Genomic DNA, 27,510 nt, shown 5'->3' with positions numbered 1-27,510 from the left:
CCTTGTGAAAACGGACTCCCAAATGTTATCACACTGCTGGGACGTTCCTGTAAGGTAGAGGTGACTCTGACCTCAGCAGATAAGTGTGAGCAAAATAAGTGTGAAAGCTTGCTGGGCAGACTGGAAGGGCCGTCACTTCTAGGTTCCTCTCCCACTAGAAGTCACTTCAGATAAACGCTGCGAGAGATTCTTTCTATGGGGTACCCGGCAGTCCTTCCCACAGGCTGCCAGTGCAATATTAAAATCTGTTCTGCCCCACGTTTCCAAAGACAAGGACAGCACTGCAATGCCAGCGGGAGGTGGCAAAGGCAAGGATGGTAAGAGAGTTCAAAAGGGCACCGGACAAATACAGAGCATCCTGAAGATTCGGGGTGACCCGTGCTAACTGCTGGCATAAGGTTTCTGTTTGGGGGGTAACCTGCTCGGATTAGCAGTTACTACCTTAAAGACCCTGCTGGTCAGACTGGATGAGTCTTTATCGGTCATCACTCGGTCCCAGTACCTCAAACTATTCTGTTCTTTTACTACAGACTGAAAATAAACCCCCAGAGTCCTAGATCCTCAGGCCATTTCTGGATTAGATGATCAGGGATTGCACTTTTGTACTTGGTCACTCTCAGGTTTCTATAAAATGTAGAAAGAGGTTTAAGTTTCAGCTGTTTAGCAAACACTGCACGAGCCCTGCAGCCAGGGCAGATTAAAACATGCCAAGGTCAGAAGCTGGATCAAGTTTCAGATGCCCCAGAGCAATACCAAACTGTGTACAACTGGAATTTTTTTTTTTGTATTTACAGGTCCCTCAATGTGTTCCTAGATCCAGCACTGCCTGCAGCTCCTCTCCAGTCTATTGCTTGCTGAATTTTATCTTGAATTTATAAATATAGACAGCAGGGATGTGGAGAGAAGTTTGTATGATGTCCTCTTACGTGTGGTGGGACGTTCTCCTCCCCTTCTGTGGTACCCAAGCTGAGAAACAGTGCTCAGGCTAAGAGGGCTTACAAAGAAACTAATGCTCTAACTTCGATTCAACTCCAGCAAGCCAAAGAATGTCCCAAGCTTTTACCACTGAGAAAGATTAAAGCCCTCTGAGTTGCACCTTTTTTTCTGCCAACATTTGGTGTTTCTGTGTAACTAGGTTTCCAGCTTTCTCTTCTGCTTCAGATGAGCAGCAGCAGGAGATTGGTGAGAAGCCTGAGGATCAGCAGCTTTATGACTGGTCACTACTTCTGTTTGTTTCAGCAGATGATTAAATCTGAAAATAGTACCTAGAGCTTGCACGCTTCTCATTTGTCTGTAAACTGCCAGGTTAATCTGCTTTATTTTTCACTTCTAGGTAGAGCGGAGTTTGCTTTCTCAGCAATGTCATAATATAAGAAGTTGCCATGCTGGGTCAGACCCAAGGTCCATCAAGCCCAGTTTTCTTAGCATTCAGATAGGTGGATCCACGACCACGCCAATAGGGACCCAGATGGCACGGATGATGAAACCGATCCTTACTCCCTCCGAGGATGGGGAAATTCCTCCAGGATTGGAGCCGTATAGAACTAGGTTGCGATTCTTTCATAGAGATGAGTTACCGGCTCGGATTTCCCAGAATTTGAAGATGCGGGGGGTACCAGGGGCTGATTGCATCGTCTAAGCCAAAGAAAGGTCCCATTCTGATGTCTTTGCATAAAGCCTCATATTTCTTCCCTATTATGGAGGCCATTCAAGAATTGATTGATCTTGAATGAGACACCCCAGAAGCTAATTGTAAAGGGAGATGAACCTTGGAAGGGCTCTACCCCTGGATCCAGCTGCGAGAGAACAATTGTACTTTCTGAAAGTGGATGTGCTTATGAGTGCATTCTGGTTCACCCATATTTAGACGATTGGCTGATTTGGGCCAAGAGTCTGGAAGAGAGCCTTCAGCTCTCATGCAAGGTGATCTCTTTGCTGCATGAAACTAAGTTGGGTGGTAACTTGGCCAAGAGAAATCTACAGCCATTCCCAGACACTGAGGTATCTCAGTGTTTAGTCTGACACGAAGCAAGGCAGGGTATTCCTGCTGGAGGGCCACATTCAGAAGCTGATTGCGCAGGTTCGACTACTGACAGAATCAATATGCCTGACAGTGTTGTCTTTTATACAGGTGCTTGGGTTGATGGCAGCCACCCTAGAGGTGGTTCCATGGGCAAGGGCACATATGCAACCTCTTCTGCACACTCTGCTGGCTTGTTGGAGTTCACACTCTCAAGACTATTCGATATGGCGTCACCTGCTGGTGGAGATCAGCATATAGCTGCAGTGGTGGTTGCAAGCAGACCATTTAAGGAAGGGGGGTTTCCCTAAGATCACCGGACTAGCTAGTATTCATGATGGATGTAAGCCTCCAGGGTTGGGGGTCCCACTGTCAGGAGTTGACAGTGCAAGGGCGCTGGAGTACAGGAGAATCTCTCTGGAGCAATCGACTGGAAGTCCGGGCCATTCAGTTGGCATGCTTATGATTTATCGACCAATTGCAGGGTCAAACAGTCTGGATAATGTCAGACAATGCAACAACAGTGGCTTATATTAATCACCAGGGAGGAACCAAGAGCAAGTGTCGCAGGAAATAGTTCAACTCATGGAACGGGTGGAAGTGCATCTTCAGGAGATCTCAGTCTCCCACATTGCAGGAAAAGACAATGTAAGAGCCAACTTTCTCAGCAGACAGAGAAGCATTGTCAAACGAAGCATTCCAGCTCACAGTGGACGGCTGGGGCCTCCCATTTCTAGACCTTTTCCAGGCATTACTGCATGGATGTGCAGGTCTGGGAGGATGCAGTCTTCGCATGTGCGGTACTGATTGGACCATGGGCAGCCTCCAGCCCTGTTTGGGAGTAGCTTTGGTACATCCCTCTGGTTATGGATCAACCTATCTGAATACTAAGAAACAAGATATTCCCTGATAATTTCTCTTACTTTAAGGAGGATAGGTGGATCCACCTTCCCATCCTTGGCTGTTGGATGTTTGTGCTGTTGTCCTCCTGTGTGGCTGCGTGTTCCAGGCGTCATTGGTAAGCGTCAATCCAGTTCCTAGACTTGTGTTATTACACTCCTTGTCTGAGCTCAATGGTTTCCTGTTAGCTGAGTGCTGCAGTGGTTGTCTGTTAATAATCAAGTTTTTGCTAGTCTGTCCACAGTTGGCTTTTGCAGAGAATACTGGCAGGCTGGGGTCACTGCAGGGGTACATATACCAAATTACGAAAGATCAAAAGAAGAACAGGCGCCTACCAGAATGGCTAAATGGTGTTATAAAAGAGACTATCAAAGGCAAAAAAAGCATTTAAAAAAAAAGGAAAGCAATGCTTTAATGGGGAAAATAGGAAGGCACAGAAGTACTGCCAAATTCGATGTAACACAGTAACATTATGACGGCAGAAACGGACCAAATGGTCCATAGAGTCTGCCTAGCAAGCTTCCTATAGTAGTATCTGCCACGCCATGCAGGTTACCCCCAGGTTTCTCTTAAAGATAGCAACTGCTGCTCTGTGCAGTTATTCCCAAGCCTTATGATAACCAATAAAAAATGGATTGCTAGCAATTTTACTGGGTGATGAGACCTTCTTGAAAATTCAGACAGTATTGACAACGTTTTGCTTATGGGCTTGGCCTTAGAATCAGTCCTGTGCTTTTTCATTTATGTCACAATACCAAATCAGAAAAAACCTTTTGACGTGAGAAAAAGCAAAATAATATATACATGATAAAGATTTCTCACAAATGGTGGGACTCTTTCAGAGTTCTTCCTTCCTCAGGGGTACAGTTTGCTTGTGTGCTGTAAATCGTTGAAATGTGCGGCTTATTCTTGAATGAAAAGCTTGCTGAGATGTGCGGCTTGTTCTGATAGAGAATAGAGACACAAAAAGGCACAGACAAATGCCCAAGTCCCTGTGTTTAAACAGTGCACTTTTTGGAAAGACCATACTGATTTTCTAAGTAATGCTGAATGTCTGAGAGCTCGAGAGTACTGACTTACCCTAGAGTTTATGTCGGCACAAGGTTTAAAGGGACCTTCCTATCAGTGCAGGGGTTAGAAGAGCGTCTGACGCAGCGCTGTGCATGCGCTCTCTTTTTAATTCAAAAAGACCGCGAAAATCGCGGGACAGCTGCAGTACTATCGAGCCGCACATTTCAACGATTTACAGCACACAAGCAAACTGTACCCCTGAGGAAGGAAGAACTGCGAAACCCTGCAGCGTCGGGTGTGCAGACAGCGTGCGACTGAATGCGGCTTGAAAGAGAACTAGAAACAGGACTCCAGATACAGCGCGATTGCACTCGCGGACCTGTAAGGAATCCTTTCTACCCTTACGCTCATCGCGGCAAACAGCGGATATTCACAGAAAGCTGCTTCACAGCACCCGGTGACTCACAGTCAAGCTAAGTATCACTTTCAAATAAGTTACTTAAGTGATCAGCTTCACGAATAATAGAGAGACATAAAAGGCTCTAAGCGACCGATGATTAAATCTCAGCACAAAGAAGCATAAGCTCTTTTAGGTTACCAGACATAGATTCTGGAGCCCTGTGCACTATGATGGTTGCGGGGCCATTATCACAGTAAATTTGACCTTAAAGAGTCCCACCATTTGTGAGAAATCTTTTTCACGTATATATTTTCATTTATGTCTGCATATCAGTACTCCAAGGCCATAAAAGTCAGGGTCCATGTTGGTTGTTGTCTGAATCCAATTCCTCTTCCATCTCCCCCACCCGACCGCCAATGTGGAGAGCAATGTTGTAGTGGCGTCAAAAGTATCAAGGCTTATTGGTTAAGGATAGTAATCCCTTGCCTTTTGTTAAGGGGAGTAACTGCTGCTCCGTGCAGGTTACCCCCATGTTTCTGTTAAGGGTAGTAACTGCCGCTCCCTGCAGGTTACCCCCATGTTTCTGTTAAGGGTAGTACCTGCCACTCCATGCAGGTTACCCCCATGTTTCTGTTAAGGGCAGTAACTGCCACTCCCTGCAGGTTACCCCCATGTTTCTGTTAAGGGCAGTAACTGCCGCTCCGTGCAGGTTACCCCCATGTTTCTGTTAAGGGTAGTACCTGCCACTCCATGCAGGTTACCCCCATGTTTCTGTTAAGGGCAGTAACTGCCACTCCCTGCAGGTTACCCCCATGTTTCTGTTAAGGGTAGTAACTGCCTCTCCGTGCAGGTTACCCCCATGTTTCTGTTAGGGGTAGTAACTGCCGCTCCGTGCAGGTTACTACCCCTAACAGAAACATGGGGGTAACTGCCGCTCCGTGCAGGTTACCCCCATGTTTCTGTTAGGGGTAGTAACTGCCACTCCCTGCAGGTTACCCCCATGTTTCTGTTAAGGGTAGTAACTGCCTCTCCGTGCAGGTTACCCCCATGTTTCTGTTAGGGGTAGTAACTGCCGCTCCGTGCAGGTTACTACCCCTAACAGAAACATGGGGGTAACTGCCGCTCCGTGCAGGTTACCCCCATGTTTCTGTTAGGGGTAGTAACTGCCGCTCCGTGCAGGTTACCCCCATGTTTCTGTTAGGGGTAGTAACTGCCGCTCCGTGCAGGTTACCCCCATGCTAGCAGGTCCCCAGACCGTAAAACTCGGGGCACTTGTTGATTGTTGTCTGAATCCAACTTCCCTTTCCCCCCCTGATGTTCAAGCGGACAGCAAGATTGCAGTTGCATCAAAAGCATCAACGTTTATTGGTTAAGGCTAGAAACCACTGCACCAGTTACTCTCTTGCACCCTTTTTCTTTATTTCCATTCTCTAACCTTTAGGGATCCACAGTGAATTCTTTGACTGTTTTCGTCTTCACCACCTCCTCCGGAAGCGCAATCCAGGCATCACCACCCTCTCTGTGAAGAAATCTTTCTTGAGGTTGGTTCTGAGTTGTCCTCCCCTAGAGTTTCATTTCGTGATTTCTAGTTCTAATGATTTCTTTCCAATGGAAAAGGTTTGAAGTTCGTTCATCATTAAAACTTTTCAAGTATCTGAAGGGCTGAACGAACTTCAGTCCTTTTCCTTTGGATTGCCATAGCCCAGATGTGTGGTGCTGTGCTTCTTGGCACTGAATCCCAGCTGACAAATCTTCAACCAGCTTTAAGCTTTTGTAAATCACTTTTCATTCTCTATTCAGGTGTTTCCAGTCTGTTGCAGATCTTAGTATCATCCGCAAATAGACAAACTTTACCTTCTATCCCTTCCGCAATGTCGATCACAAAGATATTGACCAGATCCAGTCCCAATACCGACCCTTGTGCTACTGCACTTAACACCGTTTTTTCTTCAGAGTAGGTCCCATTTACCATTACCTGCTCTCTCCCATCAAGTCAATCAATTTGTAATCCATTTCACCACCTTAGTGCTGACTTCTCATTTTATTCACAAGCTTCCTATGCAGGACCGTATCAAAAGCTTTGCTGAAATCCAAGTAAATCACATCGAGCGCTCTTCCTCGATCCAATTCTCTAATCACTCAATCAAAAAAATTAACAGATTTGTCCATCAGGACATTCCCCTGGTGAATCCATGCTGCCTTGGGTTGAGCAACCTACTGGATTGTAGATAGTTCACAATCCTTTCCATTCATTTTCCCACCACCGAGGGGAGGCTCACCAGCCTCCTTGTGAAGCAGGACCACAACCCCTTCTCTAATCTCACAACACCACTCCCATTTCCAGCAGCTGACCTGCCAGGACATCTGGGCTCCCACAGATTCCTGGGATGTGCCTCATCTGGCCCATGACTCTTCCTATACATTCTCTTCTGTAAAAGGAGTTGTGTCTACCCCATTCCCATCTACAGTCTTGTCAACCAGCAACTGTCCTTCTTCCAGGATCTTCTTTAGTGAATACAGAACTGAAGTATTTGTTTAATATTTCTGCTATTTCTTAGTCCATCTTGCTCCTTGTCACCTTTCAGTTTCACTATACCACTGTGGCACTTCCTTCTTTCTCTGATATATCTGAAAAATGTTTTGTCACCTCTCTTTACCTTTTTGGCAACCCTTTCTTCCGCTTGATCTTTTGCCCTTGTGACTTGTCTCCCTCAGATTCACCAGGTATTATTCTTTGTATTCCTCTTTTTTTGGGATCCTTTATACTTAGGAAGGGAATGGTGAATAAAACAGAAAATGTCATAATGCCTCTGTATCGCTCCATGGTGAGACCGCACCTTGAATACTGTGTACAATTCTGGTCGCCGCATCTCAAAAAAGATATAATTGCGATGGAGAAGGTACAGAGAAGGGTGACCAAAATGATAAAGGGGATTTCATTTCATTTATTTAAAATTTATATTATGGACATTACAGTAGTAGTTCAAGGTGGATTGCACTGGAAAATACATAATTAATACTAACAAATCAGAAATACAGTAAAATGAAATGGCTCCCCTTTAAGAAAAGGGTAAAGAGGTTAGGGCTGTTCAGCTTGCAGAAGAAACAGCTGAAGAGGATATGTTAGAGGTCAATAAAATAAGAGGGCTAGAATGGATAAATGTGAATTATTTATTCTTTCAGATTATACAAGGACTAGGGGAAACTCCATGAAGTTAGCAAATAGCACATTTAAAACAAATCAGATAAACTTCTTTTTCACTCAACACACAATTAAGCTCTAGAATTAATTGCCGGAGGATGTGGTTAAGGCACTTAGCGCAGATGGGTTTAAAAAAGATTTGGACAAGTTCCTGGAGGAGAAGTCCATAAACTGCTCTTAATCAAGTTCACTTAAACAGTAGCTTTTAAACAGGCGTGCAAGTGCATGTTTGTCAGCCTGTGCCCTGGGACGTTGCCATTTTATGATACGTATATGCGTGCATGTTATAAAATAGCCAGACGCATGCACATGTGCGTGTAATTTTGAGCAGACATCGCCCATGCACGCAAATGCCACTTCAACTGCTTGTTTTACAATATCATTATGTATTTATGATCTTAATTTTGTAAACCGTTGTGAGAAGTCATGCACTCACATTAAAAGAAAAAAAATGTGAAATTGGGACTACCACTGTCAAATTTTTGGGTTATCGCATCGATGCCTCAGGAATCCAAACCAATAAAAGATAAATTAAAGGCTATCTATACTACCCCTAAACCAACATCAAAAGATGAGATGAGCTTTTTGGGAATGCTCAACTTCTATCATGTTTTTCTTTCACAACAGCAAAATGGCCTTCTCCATAAAGGGGGCCTTGGATGTGTTGGGAGTCAACTTTCTGTTGGACAAAGGAATTTTTAGTTTTTATACGTCGAAGGACAGGCATATCGCAAATCTGAAACTATTAATACAAGTTTTGGTAGCAGCTAGATGTAAGGTCACTGCACATTGGAGAAAAGTGAATGCTCCAACTTTCCAATCACTTAAAGCAAGACTGGAAAACGAGTTTTACATGGGCAATTCCTACTGTTTGGGAACCCTATGAAAGCTGATGCAGAGGAAAAGACCGACTGCTATTTAGATTGCTGGTGATATCCTTAAACAAAGGACAGAATATCTTTTGGGACTGCTGACTATATTCGATGGATGTGGAAAGGATGATTGGGGGTGGCTGCAAAAGATGTAAATTGGGTTATACATCTGATTTTTATCATAATATATGACTGTGGACATGTTTTGTTTCTGATGTTTCTCCAATAAAGATTGAATTAAAAAAAAAAGGGCAGGAGGGCCATGGAAGTGGACGCTCTGAGACACGGATGCTGGACATCAGACTCTGTGCTCGTTCACGATGATAAACAGAGGTCTCTCTCAGTCACCTGCGATGCCGGGGCTGTTCTGCGTCATGCTTTGGCACAGACACACCAATTGTCCCATATTCTTAAACTCTGTCATCATCTGTATTATTATTATTATATTTATTAAATAATGTTTCTTCTGTTCCGCCTTTAGCAATAAAATTTGTGCTAGGCAGATTACAACAAAGGCAGTAAACAAAACATTTAATACATAAATGCATAAAAATTAAAATATAACAACTAAAGTTAAACCTTTCCCATTGACATCAGCAGAGCAAAGCTGCAGCCACCTATGTATTAAAAGCCTGCCTAAATAATGCCCCTATTGACAGAGAGGCGCTCGCTTTGGTAGCTGAAGTTACAAAGATCCACATCTAATTTTGAAATCCGCACTAATCACAAGTCGGACACGTTCTCCAGAGAAAAGCCTACCCCGCTTGTCCTGTTGCCACAGATGCAGCACTGGGGTATTAGGCCGAGTGCCTGACTATACATTGGTGTACAAGCCTGCAAAAGCAATTGCCCATGTGATGCTTTGAGCAGGCCCCAGACTTTGTAGTTTCTCCTCTGAAACTCTTCCTGCTGCTCCCCTCCAGGCTGATTGTAAGAGACCCTGTCCTGGCCCAGGTCCTGAACTGGGTGTGTAAGGGACGGGCAAGTGGTAAACTGACAGCATGAACTTATAGCCCATAAGGGATGTCTCCTTTGTGGAAACCATGTTATTATTCTGAAAGGTCATCAGGTCATCCTAGCCATGTTACACATTCAGGAGTTATGCAAATGAAGGCGCTGGCCAGGAACTACGTGTGCTGCCCTGGAATAGTGACGGCTGATTTTATATTGTTTTTACTGTATTTTTATTATTGTGTATTTGTGTTGTGCACCGTTCTGGTCAGCTTTTTGCCGAGTGTATAGTATATAAAAGTTGGAAATAAAGGGTTGTCAGGGAGTGAGATCCATGCCAGATGTCTAGACACAACCTGCAAAATGCCCACACTTTGACTAAGGATTCACATTGACTACGCAGGTCAATTTCAAGGGAAGAACTTCCTTATTGTGGTAGAGGGTTTTATTTAAGTTGGCTCAAGATGATCACAGTTTCCTTACAAATATCAGCTGCACCAAGTATACTGCTTCAACAATTCATGGGCTACCATGCAATCAGCCACAAAAAAAATAGTCCAAAATGATTGCAGACATAAAACAAGTTTTAAAAACAAAAAAACGCTGCAAATAAGTGTGTTAATGTCACTTGTACAGGATACATATTCCTTACACAGAAAAACCTTTAAGTGTGTAAGAAATGGACCATCACAACACTCTGCGGATACTGAATTCACCATTGTTCAGTGTTTTCACCGCTGAAAGATCATCAATAATTATTGGTCCGAGAGATCATTTTTTGAATTTTTTAAATGCTTATAAAAGTTATTCAAGAAGCATTCAATACGCCCGATATATCACCATTGAAATTACTGCTTCAGGGGCTTCTTTCTTGTTCATAGCTGTCAAAAATATATATAAAGGCTTCTCTGAAAATAATAAAATTACAAATTACAAAGCAAACCTGAACACGCTGGAGGAAAGGCGGGACAGAGGAGATATGAGCGAGACATGGAATGAGGATGAAAGGGGGTAGACTCCGGAGTAATCTCAGGAAATATTTATGTAAGGGTGAAGGTGGTGGATGCATGGAACAGGAGCTGTAAAGCTGTGGATTATTATTCACACAAATGCAACTTTGCTGTTCAGGGCGGATTGCAAATTTGACATTCATAAGATGCAGCTTAACATAAGCAAAACAAAAGCATAAGCTAAAATAGTCCCTTGGAAGTGCTTTACCTGCGCTGCTCCTTGATCTTCCTTCCGGTTATTCTTGGCATCCTGCCTCGCCTTTCTGCCGTGCAAGATTTAAATTCAGCAGTTAATCATTCACTAGGATGACTTGCTCTGCATGGTACGAAAGAGAAGTGTTTGTTAAAAAGTAAAGGATAACAGCAGTGAGTGAACAGCTCTGCATGTTAATTAAATAAAGATTAACATAGTGGAAAGGCTATGGGGGGGGGCTGTGAGGAAATGGTGTGCAGGCTGGCACCGGGAGCGAGCCTGTGTGCAACACATTAGGCTCCGTAGCATTTTCGTTATGTTATTTACCCCATATATCTGTATCCAAGTTCCATCTACCTGTTCATTGTAAGACATTAACATGTCATTGTTGCTGTTTAGAATGTAAACCGAATTGATCAGTAATTCTGTTATTGGAAAGTCGGAATATAAAAGTGCTAAATAAATAAAAATAAACATCCAACCTGCTGCTTCGCTTCTCCCAAGGAACTCAGCCAGCAGCTTTTCTCTTTTGAACAGAATTAAGATCAGGGATCAATGTTTCAAAAGAAAATTTAAAATAGGCAAGGAATGATCAGCGAGAAGTGCTAAATGTTATAGTTATAAAAGTTGCCCACTGTAAGGTTTGTGTGTACCAAAGGCACAGATTGTTCTGTTGCCTAATTGTGCAAATATTGCATTCCTGGGAATATGCTTTGTACCGTCAGCCAGTTTGTTAAATAAAAAGTAAAAACAAACAAAAAAACAAACAAACCAGGAAATTATATTTTTAGGGCGTGTTAAAAGATAGATTTATACAGCATTTTCAAACATTAATTGTCAGGTATGTCCAATGTCAGGGGTAAGGTCAATGATAGGATCTCCAAATCCTGAGGCACAGGGAGATAAAATGACTCACCCAGGGTGATACATAATAGCAGCCAGTGATAGAGCTAAGATTAGACCTCAGGCACAGAGGGATACAGTGATTCGTTCAGGATCACACAAAAAGTCAGTGGCAGGGCTGGGATTAGAACTGAGAGACAGAGGGATACAGTGACTCAGGGGCAGGGCTGGGATTAGAACTGAGAGACAGAGGGATACAGTGACTCAGGGGCAGGGCTGGGATTAGAACTGAGAGACAGAGGGATACAGTGACTCAGGGGCAGGGCTGGGATTAGAACTGAGAGACAGAGGGATACAGTGACTCAGGGTCACAGAGAGTCAGGGGCAGGGCTGGGATTAGAACTGAGGTACAGAGGGATACAGTGACTCAGGGGCAGGGCTGGGATTAGAACTGAGAGACAGAGGGATACAGTGACTCAGGGTCACAGAGAGCCAGTGGCAGGGCTGGGATTAGAACTGAGGTACAGAGGGATACAGTGACTCAGGGTCACAGAGAGTCAGGGGCAGGGCTGGGATTAGAACTGAGGTACAGAGGGATACAGTGACTTGCTCAGGGTCACCCAGAGAGCCAGTGGCAGGGCTGGGATTAGAACTGAGGTACAGAGGGATACAGTGACTCAGGGTCACAGAGAGTCAGTGGCAGGGCTGGGATTAGAACTGAGGTACAGAGGGATACAGTGACTTGCTCAGGGTCACCCAGAGAGTCAGTGGCAGGGCTGGGATTAGAACTGAGGTACAGAGGGATACAGTGACTTGCTCAGGGTCACCCAGAGAGCCGGTGGCAGGGCTGGGACTAGAACTGAGAGACAAGGATACAGTGACTCAGTGGCAGGGCTGGGACTAGAACTGAGAGACAGAGGGATACAGTGACTCAGTGGCAGGGCTGGGATTAGAACTGAGAGACAGAGGGATACAGTGACTCAGTGGCAGGGCTGGGATTAGAACTGAGAGACAGAGGGATACAGTGACTCAGGGGCAGGGCTGGGATTAGAACTGAGAGACAGAGGGATACAGTGACTCAGGGTCACAGAGAGTCAGGGGCAGGGCTGGGATTAGAACTGAGGTACAGAGGGATACAGTGACTCAGGGTCACACAGAGAGCTAGTGGCAGGGCTGGGATTAGAACTGAGGTACAGAGGGATACAGTGACTTGCTCAGGGTCACCCAGAGAGCCGGTGGCAGGGCTGGGACTAGAACTGAGAGACAAGGATACAGTGACTCAGGGTCACCCAGAGAGCCGGTGGCAGGGCTGGGATTAGAACTGAGAGACAGAGGGATACAGTGACTCAGTGGCAGGGCTGGGACTAGAACTGAGAGACAGAGGGATACAGTGACTCAGTGGCAGGGCTGGGACTAGAACTGAGAGACAGAGGGATACAGTGACTCAGTGGCAGGGCTGGGACTAGAACTGAGAGACAGAGGGATACAGTGACTCAGTGGCAGGGCTGGGACTAGAACTGAGAGACAGAGGGATACAGTGACTCAGTGGCAGGGCTGGGATTAGAATGGATGTACAGAGGGCAATATTCAGAAAAGCAGCTAAGGGACAACTCATCTTGATAAAGTGAGCTGCATCAGTTCCCTGGGATATCCTGTTGAATACACTAAGCTAAAGTTCTCAGCATATTTACACTCAGAGAACTTTCAAACCTAATCAGCTATGCTTTGAATACCTGGATAATGTTTAACTTAAGAAGCTATATTAAAACCCAGCCAGTCAAGTGGAGTTGAAAAGGAAAAGATTTGTAGGCCTAGAGGCCCAATCCCCAGCCCCTAACAAAACAATTTTCGGGGGCCTGACCTCGCCCGCCCGCGCCAAAAGCATTTTCATAGCAGCCCGGCCACGCTTGTATCTGCCGGGGTCTGAGGGGGGCAGGGGCCGGCCGGCGTGAGGAAGTTACTACAGCTCAGGAGAGCAAGCAAGGTCTACAAAACAAAAAATATACGGTCGGGGAGGAGAGGGGAAGAGGGAGGAAGTTAGTTAGGGGGATAGGGAGCTGGGTAAAGGCCCAATTCAATGGCCGCACATTTTTTAAATAAAATACCCCCCCTTGCACACGTGACTTGGAACCTGTGCGTATGTGCACGCGCTGATATGAAATCGGGCATGCGTGTGTGTGTGTGTGTGTGTGTGTGCAGGTCGCCGCATCTCAAGAAAGATATAATTGCGATGGAGAAGGTACACAGAAGGGTGACCAAAATGATAAAGGGAATGGAACAGCTCCCCTCTGAGGAAAGACTAAAGAGGTTAGGACTTTTCAGCTTGGAGAAGAGACGGCTGAGGGGGGATATGATAGAGGTGTTTAAAATCATGAGAGGTCTAGAACGGGTAGATGTGAATCGGTTATTTACTCTTTCGGATAGTAGAAAGACTAGGGGGCACTCCATGAAGTTAGCATGGGGCACATTTAAAACTAATCGGAGAAAGTTCTTTCACTCCACACACAATTAAACTCTGGAATTTGTTGCCAGAGGATGTGGTTAGTAGAGATGTGCATTTGTTTTTCACGAATTAGACAATTTCAACGAAATTGTCTGATTCGTCATGGTTTGGGGGAACCGAAAACACGAAAATTGGGTCCCACAAAAAAAAGAACCACGGGAAAAACCACATTTCCCGCGGGAGCCCAAATTAAAGAGAACAGAAGACAGGTCAGCACCCTGAGGTAAATGACTCCTGAAATTACGCCATGAGGAATGTCGATCTGGAATCTACCCGCTAGCAGGAAGTAACTGAGCATGGTAAATCCCTGATATCCCAATGAGGATATGATGCCTTACTGTATGGAAGGCACTAGAAACATTTAATTGGACCAGCACACCTGTGTGTCCATTCTCCAAATTGATATACAAGGAGTCGAACAAGGCAGGGGAAAAGAGGAAAAGGGGAATTAGATTCAGAGAGCAATAGCAACCAACAAGGACATTGAATTGCACAGTCTGGGAAAACAAATAAGCATGGGGGTAACTTGCTGATACGGCGGTTACTACCCTTAACCAATAAGCCTTCGTACTGTTGATGCAACTCCAAAATTGCTCTCTGCTTGAACGGCAAGAGGTAACGGGGAATTGGACGGTGACTTGTATGGAGCGGCAGATACTACCATAAGCTTCCTCGGCAGAGTTGATGGACCACTGGTCTTTTTCTGCCGTCATTTCTATATTTCTATCGGGCCGATACAGTAAAATGCGCAGGAGAGCTGGCGCTCCGAGGCGAGTGCCCGCTCTCCCTATGCACACCCAGGCCACTCTCTAGCTTGGTCCTGCATATACAACAGGGAAAACAGGGTCATTCAGTTACATTAGGCATTACTGGTGATATAAGTACCTGACTGTTCAGAGCAGAAGAACCTAATTCATTTTGTGTGCTAGAATTTTAGCTTCAAAGTAATCAGCAAACTGATCACAATCAGGACTTATATTACTCCATCCCATGGGTTTACAGGTTAGCCTTTTTTCAACAGTAAATAAATCCATTGGCTTATTGAAAGATGATTCCAGTGAATTAGAGAATATATGTTTGACTTGACAACAAGCTCTTCTACAGTGGCTTGCAAAAGTATTCGGCCCCCTATAAAGTCAGCAGACTTGTGTGAATTACAAATGACACTTGCACAGATTGTTCCAGACACTATGTTTATTGGAAACCAGTGTGCTCTTAAAGTAAATTTCCAAAGTCGCAATTCATTATTTCTCTGTATTTTTTGTAAAATAAAATTAAAAACTGAAATCATTTTCTTTGATACAAAAACCTATCAACTTTATGCTCAAGGCAATCCATTCCTTAGAGGGAAAATTAGCTTAAGTCCATCCCTTAAAATAATTGCCTAATCTACTAATAGCAGTTATAATAAAACGTGAATGCAAAAATATTTTCTGCAAGAACATTCAAAACCGCTTTCTGCATGCAAATGAAATTAATAAAGAACAAACTTCTGTTTAAAACAGAAATGAGGAAGGGAGGACCGTAATGCCATAAAAGCCAGTGGTGATCAGTGCCATCATTTTCACAGCATGACACAGGAACTGAACCTTTAAAATACAGACAAAACCTCACTAAATGCAAAGTAGAAAAGTACCAGCAAAAACTGTACTGGAAACCACAAGCCTGACTGTATTATTCAGTGCAACAATGGAAAAACAGAAACATCATCATTCCTCGCAAAACATCAAGCAATAAAATCAAGAAATATAAAACATCATTCATAATATTAAAACCATAATGATAAAAAGAATAAATGTCAAAACAGCTGACGATCATCCAATAATTTAAAATAACTTGTATAAATTTGTTCTAATATTTACCAAACACCAATAAAATATTTCAAAACATTTGATGAATAAAATTTATTTAAAACCTTTTATATACCGCTTATACAATGGTAGTGGGTCTAAGCGGTTTACAAAAATAAAACATTCATAATTAATTAAAAACATAAATCAAACAAGCATTAAAATTCAGGTGAAAAACAGACATGAAAGATCGATAAGCTGTGAGCCTCATTAAGGGGCAGGGGGAGGAATGGAGTCAATACTTGCAGCTTATCAATTTTTTCCTGAACTCTTTTGGATTAGATAAAAGCCTAAGAGGATCAGGAATCAAGTTCCAGAGAACTGAGCCAGTGACTGAAAAATCATGTCTTCTGGTGAGATCCAGCCATTTTGTGGGGACTTGTAAAAGCTTAATAATTAAAAAATGTTCTAATATTTCCTCCCCAAAAAAACAGTAAAATATTTCAAACAGAAACTTCAAGTTACACCCAATAATTAAAACCAATAAGGATTTTAAAATTGTCTGCTTTCCATACCTGGGATCTTTTGATTTCCATTCACCCTGAGATTATCGTAGATTTGGGGAGGTAGGGGCCACACAAACTCTCTCTTCTCTCTCTCATTCACACATCATATACTTACACATTCATTCTTTCACACATTTCCTCTCTCTCACACACATTGTGTGTGTGAGAATGAACATGCATGTGCCTGTGAGAGCCTGGTGACACACCAAGCCCTAGAACACTAATACACCACCTGCTGGGCAAATAGAACAAGCTGGACTGCTACAAATCCCTACAGAGAAACCACACACTAGTGAAAATACTACACCTCTGTCACACGTGCGCATCACAGATAGACTCTTATCTAATCCAGAATACAGGACTACAAATTAGAAACAGAAACATGCAAGCAAAACTGAAATGGAAAGCCAGAGAAACCAGTGACTCTGTGAATTCAAATACTGACGAAAAATTAAAACATAAATAGATAAGAAATTCACAGTCCCAAAGATGGCATACTCTAATTGTTGAAAGGCAAAATAATTGTTTTTTACCTTTGCTGTCTGATCTTATTTTTCTTTTTTTTTTTAATTTATTTTTTATTGCATTTCTTATATTTATTACATACAGTAATTCTGATACAGAGGTACGACAAAAAAAAAAAAATAAGGAAATTCAACTTCAATTATAAAATACAATATTCCCTCAAAATAGTATCGTTTCTAGGATAATATTTAAAGTAATATTAACAAACGTTATCAAGATTAAGTATAAACTATGGAGCAAAAACAAGAAATTTTAACAACTTTGAATTTCTCATTGTACTCCCTCATATAATCCTTTATTTCCCCTAAATGCAACCTCTAGGAGTGTGTATCGAGAAATACTCGTAGTTGGTCTGGGAAATTAAAAATATAAGAGTTTCCTTGATGTTTTATATAGCATTTACATGGATAGCGTAGGGAGAATTGTGCTCCTCTATCTTGTACTTCTTTCCGAAGTGCTATGAAATTTTTACGCCTAATCTGTGTTTTACGTATGATATCTGGGAAAATTCTCACTGGGGCTCCATAGAAGTTTAGTTTTTGTTGTCTAAAATGAAGTTTTAACACTTCATCTCTATCAGAATGGGATATAAACTGCACCAAAAGAGTTGCTCTCGTCTCAATAGATGTTTCAAACGATTTTTCTAGAAATTCTGTCAAATTAATACTTTCTTTAGATGTCAAATCAGTTTTTTCTTTATTCTGTTGTTGGAAGTAATACACTTTTGATAGTTTAGGGAGTGAATTTTCAGAGTACTTTAAAATATTCTTTAAGTAACTATTAAATATGTCCACTGGAGTAACCAGATGGACTAATGGAAAATTTAGTATTCTTAAATTCAATTTCCTATTCTGGTTTTCTATCATTTCTAACTTCCCATCATGTTCTTGAACTGATTTTATCAGATTCACCTGCGTCTCTTTTATTTCAGCCATTTTTACATCTACCACAGTTATATTCTTCTCTAAACTTTCTATACTTCCTTGCATACAGACATTCTTATTCAATACTTCTTGCACATTCGAAGTTAGATTATTTATAGATTTCTGCATTTTCATAATCATCAATCCCAATTCCTCCAAAGTAAGCTTCTTAGGAATGAACTCTTTTATTTCTTGTAGTTTACTTCCCGATACCAAATCTCCAGGTTATGACAGAGACTCAGCTCCTCCTCCAAGATCAGGGCCTTCCCTAGACACCCCGGGCTTTTGATTTTCACTGTCCTCAGAGTTTTTTGTTGGGTTTCCAACTTCTCTATGGGTGTCAGGTGATGTTCCAGCTGTTATTGAAACTTGCTCGAGTTCTTTAAAGGGAGGAGCCGGTTTCTGCGGGGCACCGGGGGTTAGAGATATTTCACTGGCCAAAGCAGAAAGCTCCTGCTCCTGAGCTATACTGCTAGCGGCCCCTTCCGGTGTTCTTTCTGAGGGAGTTTGAAAACAGTCCGGTATGATAGACTGGTATAACTTAATAGGGGTAGAGGTCATAGATGCATCTCTTAGTTTTGCCTTCCTCTTAGAATGAGGCATGGCAATTAGCAGTAAATAATCACACTGTACCCACAGGCAAGTAACCGTCGCTGGTTTCAAATTAAACAATGAAACTATTTACTTATCTTGTTGTCGTTTGTTAAGGCCGCAACTTCTCTTTTCCGACCAAGTCCAATGGCGCCTAATACGTCCGATCCGGACGGAGCCGGACAGAGCCGAGCGCGCCCCTTCACCACGCGCGGCTTAACTGTCGCGCCGGAGTAGAGAAGATGTTATACTCTACCCGGCTCCTCCTTCTCCGACGTCACCAGCGGCAGCAGATCCGGAAACAAGCAGGAATGGATGCAAAACGGGCCTCTCAGCCAGGCAGGACCCGAAGAAAGGTGCGGCAGCGTCTACCGGGGCAGAGAAGATGTTATACTCTACCCGGCTCCTCCTTCTCCGACGTCACCAGCGGCAGCAGATCCGGAAACAAGCAGGAATGGATGCAAAACGGGCCTCTCAGCCAGGCAGGACCCGAAGAAAGGTGCGGCAGCGTCTACCGGGGCAGAGAAGATGTTATACTCTACCCGGCTCCTCCTTCTCCGACGTCACCAGCGGCAGCAGATCCGGAAACAAGCAGGAATGGATGCAAAACGGGCCTCTCAGCCAGGCAGGACCCGAAGAAAGGTGCGGCAGCGTCTACCGGGGCAGAGAAGATGTTATACTCTACCCGGCTCCTCCTTCTCCGACGTCACCAGCGGCAGCAGATCCGGAAACAAGCAGGAATGGATGCAAAACGGGCCTCTCAGCCAGGCAGGACCCGAAGAAAGGTGCGGCCGATCTTATTTTTCTAATCAGTTGGTCCCAGTCTCTGTTCCCCTTGTGTGTCTTTTAATTCTTTTTTCAGGGTCTCTTTTATTCTGTTTCTTCTCTCTCCTCCTATCTTCATTCCTTCCATCTTTATAGACACATACAGGTTCTCCCACACAATATCCCACTCTTACATGCTCTCTCACATACACACAGGCTCCCACTCTATGATCTCTCTCTCACATGCTCTTACAAGTAGGCTTCCATTGTCACAAACACAGGCTCTTGCTCTTACATGCTCTCTCATATACAAACACACAGGCTCTCATATGCTCTCTCATGTGCAAGTTCTCACTCCCATACATACTTACACACATACAGGCTCTCATTCTCACATCCAGGCAGCCACTATCACACACACATAGGCTCCCACTCACATGATCTTTCTCACATGCTGGTTCCCACTCACCGTATACTTTCTCACACACATACAGACTCACTCCCACATGCTCTCTCACACACACCCAACCAAGGCTCCCATTCATACCCCCCCCAGGCAGGCTCCCCCCACCCATACACTTACACCCCCCCCATCCCCCACAGGCAGGTTACCACTCCCACACCCACTCATCCAGGTAGGTTATCATTCCACACACACAAAGACAAAACACAGCATCGGGAGCAGAAGGGGGAGGGGCTTGTTCTGGTACCTGTCCCGCAGTATTTGAAACAGGCTGGGCTAGCACTTCCTCTAAGCTGATCTTGCGATGCATGAGATTAGCATAGAGCACCTACTAGGCACACGTGTTTTGCATTCCAGAGAGCCAGCAGGAGAATGGGCTCCTTCCTCTTCTTGGCTGCTGGCGTCCTCCCGGGCCTGCTCCTTTTCTCAGCCGCTGTTGGGATTGGGTCCGCTGGCAGCCTCCTGGTCCTGTGCCTCTTCTTGGCTGCTGGCAAGATGGGGTCTGCTGGTGGCCTCGCGGGCCTCTTCTTCTTCTCTGTTGCTGCCCTCCTGGACGTGCAGGCCGCGGCCATATGACAGGGCCTCTCGTCTTAGGCTGCCAGGCAGGTGGTGGTGCACGGCATACTCTGTTTTAAAGTTGGTGCTGCCCGTGCACTATGGACGCTATGCCCATCTATCAAGTAATACCTTGTACGTGAATTTGAAAATTGAATAAAGTTTAAAAAAAAAAAATTGGCTGCCTCTCTCTCTCTCTCTCTCCCCTGTGTCTGGGACCATTAACAATGGTCTCCTGGTGGTTGAATGCAGGAAATACAACAGGTCGGCACTTATCGCAGAATCTGAAAAGGGTATCGCAATTTGTGCTAACTTAGCTCTTCGCACAGGTAATTAGCGCAAATTGCGATAAATTTTATTTATTTAACACTTTTTTATACCGACCTTCATAGTAATAACCATATCGGATCGGTTTACATAGAACAAGGGGATAACTGAAGCAATAACTAAAGTAATTAACAATAGAGGTGAATAAGGCAAAGTTACATTTAACAAGGAGTAAAAACTTGGAAGCTTAAAAGCTGGAAGAAGGTAAAGGCAGGAAGTAATTGTAACATAATACAATAGAGAATATGGGTTAAAGCTTAAGTTGCTTTAACCTAGAAGTGCAGGGTCCATCGTTCTAGAGGATAAAAGACCATTCGTCCAAGTGAGAATAAAGGTGACTAGTGGTCACCTTTATTTATTTATTTAATAAATGCTATATTAGCATAAAACACACCCCTTTTGCTATTGCATGCGGTACTTACTGCATTTTGATAAATCCAGGCCTAAGTTAGGGAACTAAAATTTAACTAAATTAAGGAGTAGAGTTAGCAGATTAAGGTAATCGGCTAATTCCAATATTCAGAGTTAGCTGGATGACTTAGCTGGCGGGGCTGGAGCCGCAGCCACCAATAGGAGGGCACGCTGTGCTGGAGCTGCTGCCAATAGTTAATTTGGGGGGGGAGGGTGAATGATCAAAGGTTCACCTAGGGCATCAAATATTCTTGCCCCAGCCTTGTCAGTTTACATTTCTTTTACAGGAAGCTCACCAAGCAGGCGCTAGCAAGTTGCCTCAGGAAGATTATTGCTTCTTAAAGTGAAACCCTCCTTAAAGGATTTAATTCTGAGCTGACGCAGAAACGGTCAGAATTTCTCACTCAGGGGTTCCTCGCCAGCGAGATGCAAATCTTCTGGGCAACTCCGCCCTCTGCTGGCAAGAAACTGCCATTCACATCCTCTCTGGCTGGATCTCAGGTTCTGGGCACAGATCCTGGAACCCCCGTTCCTCATCTTGCCCATCTCCCATTCTCCCCATTCCTGGTCCTCCTTCCTCTCTCTATTCCCGCTACCTCACGCTCTCTCCCCTCCCCCATCCTGGTCCTCACACTCTCCCCTCCCCATCCTGGTCCTCACACTCTCCCCTCCCCATCCTGGTCCTCACACACTTTTCCTTATATCTGAGATCACTTCTCTGTACGGATACTTGAGATTCCTTTTCCTCACCCAATAAAAGGAAAATAAATTGTACAGACACAAGCAAGGCTGGAAAACTACTTAATTTTTATAAAGTCAAATAAAGGATGGACATGTTTGACAATGTGCTTGAACATGTTCTTATTCTTCCCACAGAATCTGCTCCTGAACTATCATCAGAAACCGTGGGGCAGTGCCAGACCTTCTGCTCCCCGTTATCTGACCTCAGGCAGAGTGAGAGGGAGGGGAAGCATCAACAGTGGCAAAGTCCTAACTCCCTCCCTGCTTGGGATGAATCTCTCTCTATCTAAAGAGGATGCATTGCACTAGGTATGGCTGAAGAAGGGCCCAGTTTGGGACTGAATGTCAGCCAGCTCTGCCGGTTCTAGCATTTTTGTTTATTGCTTAACACTTAACAGGAGTGGTTGGCTTCTGCATACCTGAGATGTTTCTCTGCCCATGGCTGCAGCTCCCCTCCCAACACGTTGCAATGATTAACGCGCCTGCATTCTTACCCTGCCAGGCGTCTTCTGGAAAGGGCCGAAGCCGCAGCTCGCTTTTCTTCTAAAGCAACCTCTAATTGGACCATTTCAGGGCTTCTCCTTGCTGCTCTGCCTCTGCTTCTATTGAAGTGAATTTTAAGAGAGATGCGTATGCCAAAAATCGGGAGATGGGCAAACCTCTAGTACGAGCTCGTGTCCAGTGGGAGGATGCACGCACATCTCACATTGGAGAAAGAAGGGGATGGCCAAGAGATGTGTGCGCAAGTCCCTACACACCTGGGTGCATGCACAAGTCACCTGCTGCGTACGTTTACTTCTGCGATGGAGGAGGTGCAAGTTAAAAAAAAAAAAATACAGGCATCCCTGAGGGGCTGAATTGGGAGGAATGCAGACCTAGCTGTAGACTGGGCGAATTGGTGGCTGAACTGGTGAAACTGGACATGGTGTGGATGCAAGCCTGTTATAAAATTCTTCCAGACTGTGCACGGTTTCGCACGTCCACTTAAAAAATGAGGCTTTCAGGCTCTTTTGTGTGTGCGCCTGCGTATAAAACCGCAGCGTCTCTGGTGCACACATGCACCCGCGCGCCCATTTGAAAGTTACCGCCATTGCGCACAGACTAAGAAGAATTTTCAAACAGCTACGGTTCTTTTTACCCACAGAGTTTAGCAGGAATTTTCACGTGCATAGGTCCGTGCGCCGCACATGCACAGGGTTAGACCTGCTCTGCTGCGGAAGATTCATGTTCCTGTATTTGTAAAAATAGCGCGAGAGGATCTCTCCACTCCTCCTCACACCTCTGCCTCATTGCAAACTTGTTTCTCCTCCAGTCGGAGGTGCTGGTCTCGTGAACCCTCTGAGGGGCAGTGCCCTGACATCATAAACTTCTCACTAAATTCTACTTCCTGCCAATGGATTTTGCTAGAGACAAATTTCTGCCAGAATGAAGGTCTCCTGGGACCACCTCTCCTATGACAGTGAAAAAGCAGCACACGGGCTTCTCTCCTTATTTACAGATGTGCACACACACAGATGCACCGATTTTATAACATTCATGGGCCGCGTGCATAAGAGCAGGTGGCGCACGCAGGGGGGGGGGGGGGGGGGGGGGGGGTGTGCTTTCGCAATTTCTGCACGTCAATGCCTTCCGGCTTTCCCAAGTACCCTCCCCTCTTCCCCTCTTCTCCCCACCCCCTAAACCCTACTCTTATCGTTCATTTTTTGTTTCCTAACTTACGTCACCTCGAGCTGAAGTTGCCAGTGCGTGAGACTTCGGGACAACGATCAATGGTGCTGTCCCTGCCCGCCACCCGCCTCTCCCTGCCCCCTGGCCAGCCACCCGCCTCTCCCTGCCCCTCCCTGCCCCCTGTCCAGCCACCCGCCTCTCCCTGCCCCCTGGCCAGCCACCCGCCTCTCCCTGCCCCCTGTCCAGCCACCCGCCTCTCCCTGCCACCCGCCTCTCCCTGCCCCTCGGCCAGCCACCCGCCTCTCCCTGCCCCTCCCTGCCCTCCGGCCAGCCACCCGCCTCTCCCTGCCCCCTGGCCAGCCACCCGCCTCTCCCTACCACCCGCCTCTCCCTGCCCCCTGGCCAGCCACCCGCCTTCTCCCTGCCCCTCCCTGCCCTCCGGCCAGCCACCCGCCTCTCCCTGCCCCCTGGCCAGCCACCCGCCTCTCCCTGCCACCCGCCTCTCCCTGCCCCCTGGCCAGCCACCCGCCTCTCCCTGCCCCTCCCTGCCCTCCGGCCAGCCACCCACCTCTCCCTGCCCCCTGCCTCTCCCTGCCCCCTGGCCAGCCACCCGCCTCTCCCTGCCCAGCCACCCGCCTCTCCCTACCACCCGCCTCTCCCTGCCCCCTGGCCAGCCACCCGCCTTCTCCCTGCCCCCTGGCCAGCCACCCGCCTCTCCCTGCCCCCTGGCCAGCCACCCGCCTTCTCCCTGCCCCCTGGCCAGCCACCCGCCTCTCCCTACCACCCGCCTCTCCCTGCCCCCTGGCCAGCCACCCGCCTTCTCCCTGCCCCCTGGCCGGCCAGCCACCCGCCTCTCCCTGCCCCCTGGCCAGCCACCCGCCTTCTCCCTGCCCCCTGGCCAGCCACCCGCCTCTCCCTGCCCTCCGGCCAGCCACCCGCCTCTCCCTGCCCCCTGGCCAGCCACCCGCCTCTCCCTGCCCCTCCCTGCCCCCCGGCCAGCCACCCGCCTCTCCCTGCCCCCTGCCTCTCCCTGCCCCCTGGCCAGCCACCCGCCTCTCCCTGCCCCCTGGCCAGCCACCCGCCTCTCCCTGCCCCCTGCCTCTCCCTGCCCCTCGGCCAGCCACCCGCCTCTCCCTGCCCCCTGCCCCTCGGCCAGCCACCCGCCTCTCCCTGCCCCCTGCCTCTCCCTGCCCCTCGGCCAGCTACCCGCCTCTCCCTGCCCCCTGCCCCTCGGCCAGCCACCCGCCTCTCCCTGCCCCCTGGCCAGCCACCCGCCTCTCCCTGCCCCCTGCCTCTCCCTGCCCAGCCACCCGCCTCTCCCTGCCCCCTGCCTGCCACTTTGAAGAGGTCCGGCACTTATGCACGTACCTGGTTTACGTGCATGGCCGGGCCCCTTTGAAAATTTGCCCGGCGTGCGCAAGGCCCGGGATTTACGCACACGGGCATTTTAAATTCTACCCTTTAATTCACAAACTGCTCATACAAACTGATAAATGTGACAAAATTATGTGGTGGAACTTAACTCCCCGTGGCACTGAAGATAAACAAGTGCCCCCTGCTATACTGAAACTACTGCAAGGATGAGCTCATTATAAGGAGCTCCGCTGTGCTGTTCACCATCATGTATGCCTGACGTGTTATAACCTGCACCCTGGTCTTGGAGGGCACAGTTCTGGGTGAAGGCCACCAGGTGGTGCTGTCTCGTTTGTTATGAAACACCAGACAAGGCCGGAACGCCTGCCACTACTGCAGCTGCCCCTGAAAGCCTCTCCAGCAAAGGAAAACTTCCCTTCATACGAAAAGTCATTAGGATTCAACTCAGGCTGGGCACAAAACCTGCCCATTCAAAGCGGCTACCCAAGAGATCGCTAGGATCACAGAACCCTAGGACCTCATTTATAAAACCAGAAGGCCAAAAATTAAGCTACATTTAGAAAAAATAAGCTGGTTGGGATGCATTGCAGTTATTCAAATGGTGGTCAGTTTTAATGCCAAAAAGGCTTTTGATAGAGTAGAATGGAAGTACCAATTTGGTCTTCTGGGTTGTATGGGCTTGAAAGGTTTATTTTTAGATGGGATATGTTTGTTATACAATAACCCCGTAGTGGCAGTGATAGTCAATAGGGAAATCTGAGTATTTTTTGGTTTACAGAGGGTTGAGGCAGGGTTGTCCTTTATCCACTATCATTCATCCTGTCTTTGGAACTTTATTGATGGCTATACAGCAGCATACCCATATTCAGGGTTTGGGGCTGGGCCCCTTGGACTTCAAATACGCCGCATTTGCTGACAACTTGTTGGTATTTAAGGAGATCTTCAGTTCTCTTACTTGTTACCCCTTATTCAAGAGTATGGGGAATTTTCGGGGTTTAAACTTAATATGGATAAATCTGAAGGCATGTTATACCCAGATGACTTTAAAAGTATTGGGTAGGGGATTTCCCACTACGGTGGGTTGAGAAGTCTTTTCGTTATTTGGGGGTATATATTTCTGCAAACTTAACTCAATTGTACAGTCTTAATGTCAGACCTCCGCTTGTGAACACCAAGGACAGGCTAACACTGGGGCACGCTTTGCCTTTGTCACTTGGAGGCTGGGTAAATCTTTTTAAGATGGTCAGTTTTCCCAAATGGTTATATATGTCTTACAAATGCTACCTAGTCGGTTAGCAAAAAAGGACCTTCATAAAACTTAGAATGCTTTCCTCCTTCCTCTGGGTGGGGAAGAAACCTAGAATTACCTTTGAATAATTGAAGATGAGCCGGAGAAAGGGGGGTACGAGTCTTCCGAACATGGAGGATTACAATTTAGCTAGCCTATTGAGGGTGGTACGAGATTGGCTTTATGATGGCTTGGTTTTTACCGATAATAGTGACAAAATACTTCAACTCTTTAGATTTGAAATTTGTCCTTCAAGCCCCAGCAAGGTGGCTTCCTAAAAAGGTAGCCTGTCAAGTTTTACTGACTCCCTTGCACTGGGCATGGATGACTCTTATGAAGAGGCTTGAAATTTTGGCAACTTGTACTCTGTTTCTGCCAATTCATGGGAATTTAGATTTTCAGCCTGGCCTCTCCTCATGTTTACATTTTGGAAAGAGGGGAGTTACACAACTTCAGCATGAACTCAGAGGCAGGTACTTTCAGACCTTGCAAGCTAGATATGGTTTACGTCAGATTGATACTTTCTCCTATCTCCAATTACGTCACTACATAAATTCTCCGACACCAATTGCTCTTGCCTTCTCAATACTAGATAAAATAGATAATTTCTTTTATGTGGAGAGGAGGAAGCTTTCATTATCTATGTTATATAAAAGCTCACTGGGATTTAGGTCTATGGGAGGGGTGTCTTCACTATGGGCACATTGGAGTTTGGAGGGTGGGTTTTCAGCTACTTACAACCCTCTTTACCTGCTCAGTTTCAAGAAGTGCAGTTTGTCTGCCAAAAGCTATCAGAGAAATGCAATTCAGATTTTTATACAGGGCATTTATTTCTCCGTCTGTGGCCTTCAAATCTCATTTGGCATTTACCGAGTTGTCTCATAAGTGCAATATATCATCACGCTCTTTAATCCATAGCTTCTAGGGTTGTCCACTCCTGCTCCATTTCTGGAAGAAAATAGTGTCATATATTAATAATTTATTGGGCTGTACCATACCCTTACAGGGTGATACAATCCTCTTTGAACTGCAATTATCTGTTCATCTTAACACGACAGAGGAGAGGCTATTTGTGCAGAAGTTATTGGCCCAGGGGAACCACTCGATATTAGTTTTGCAGGAAAATACTCCACCATCATATTGGCAATGGCGTAATGCTGTACACTCGATGAGCATAGAATCCATTGTGACTTCCTCATCTTTGAGCTAAAAAACGATTCTTGACTATTATGGGATAAATATATTCAATCCTTGTCAAGCAAAGCCAGGAGCTTAATCTTGAACTCATTGTAAAGTCTAGGTTAACCCACACTTAGGAGTGAAAAGGGGGAGATAGCGATTGGGTGGGGGAGTGGGATGGGGAAGGGGAAATTGTAATATAAGGCGCTGGTCAGGTGTTCAAGATCAAGGCATCTGACTGGTTCTTGCTCTGGTTTCAGCAATAGAAGGGATAGGAGATGATATTCAACAGAGTTCTCCTGTGTTAGAGGCTTGGGTTGGGGGGGTTTATAAAGTGGGCCTTACGAAAGTCAATACATCCAGAATTTCATGTAAATGACATTTTTCTTTTTGTCTGTGTTAATGGATGTAATGTTTCTCTAGTTACATTTAATAAAAC

General features: G+C 45.6%; 1 protein-coding gene across 3 annotated transcripts in view; it reads right to left on the bottom strand.

Moving 5' to 3' along the window:
- GLCE (glucuronic acid epimerase) overlaps window positions 1-27,510 on the bottom strand; it is a 145,949-nt gene that overhangs the window by 11,726 nt on the left and 106,713 nt on the right. The window contains exons 7-8 of one of the 3 annotated variants that reach the window (XR_003852421.1): window positions 10,575-10,682; window positions 9,080-10,264 (exon numbers count right to left, since the gene is read on the bottom strand). The gene's annotated coding sequence lies outside the window, so the exon portion shown is untranslated. Of the gene's footprint in view, window positions 1-9,079; window positions 10,265-10,574; window positions 10,683-26,773; window positions 26,841-27,510 lie in introns of those variants that run through there. The other 2 variants (XR_003852423.1, XR_003852422.1) reach the window with 2 other exon arrangements.

Source organism: Rhinatrema bivittatum, chromosome 13, assembly GCF_901001135.1.
Source record: "Rhinatrema bivittatum chromosome 13, aRhiBiv1.1, whole genome shotgun sequence".
NCBI lineage: Eukaryota > Metazoa > Chordata > Amphibia > Gymnophiona > Rhinatrematidae > Rhinatrema > Rhinatrema bivittatum.
Note: the sequence above shows the minus strand (reverse complement) of the source record. Positions and strands in the feature narration are given on the sequence as shown.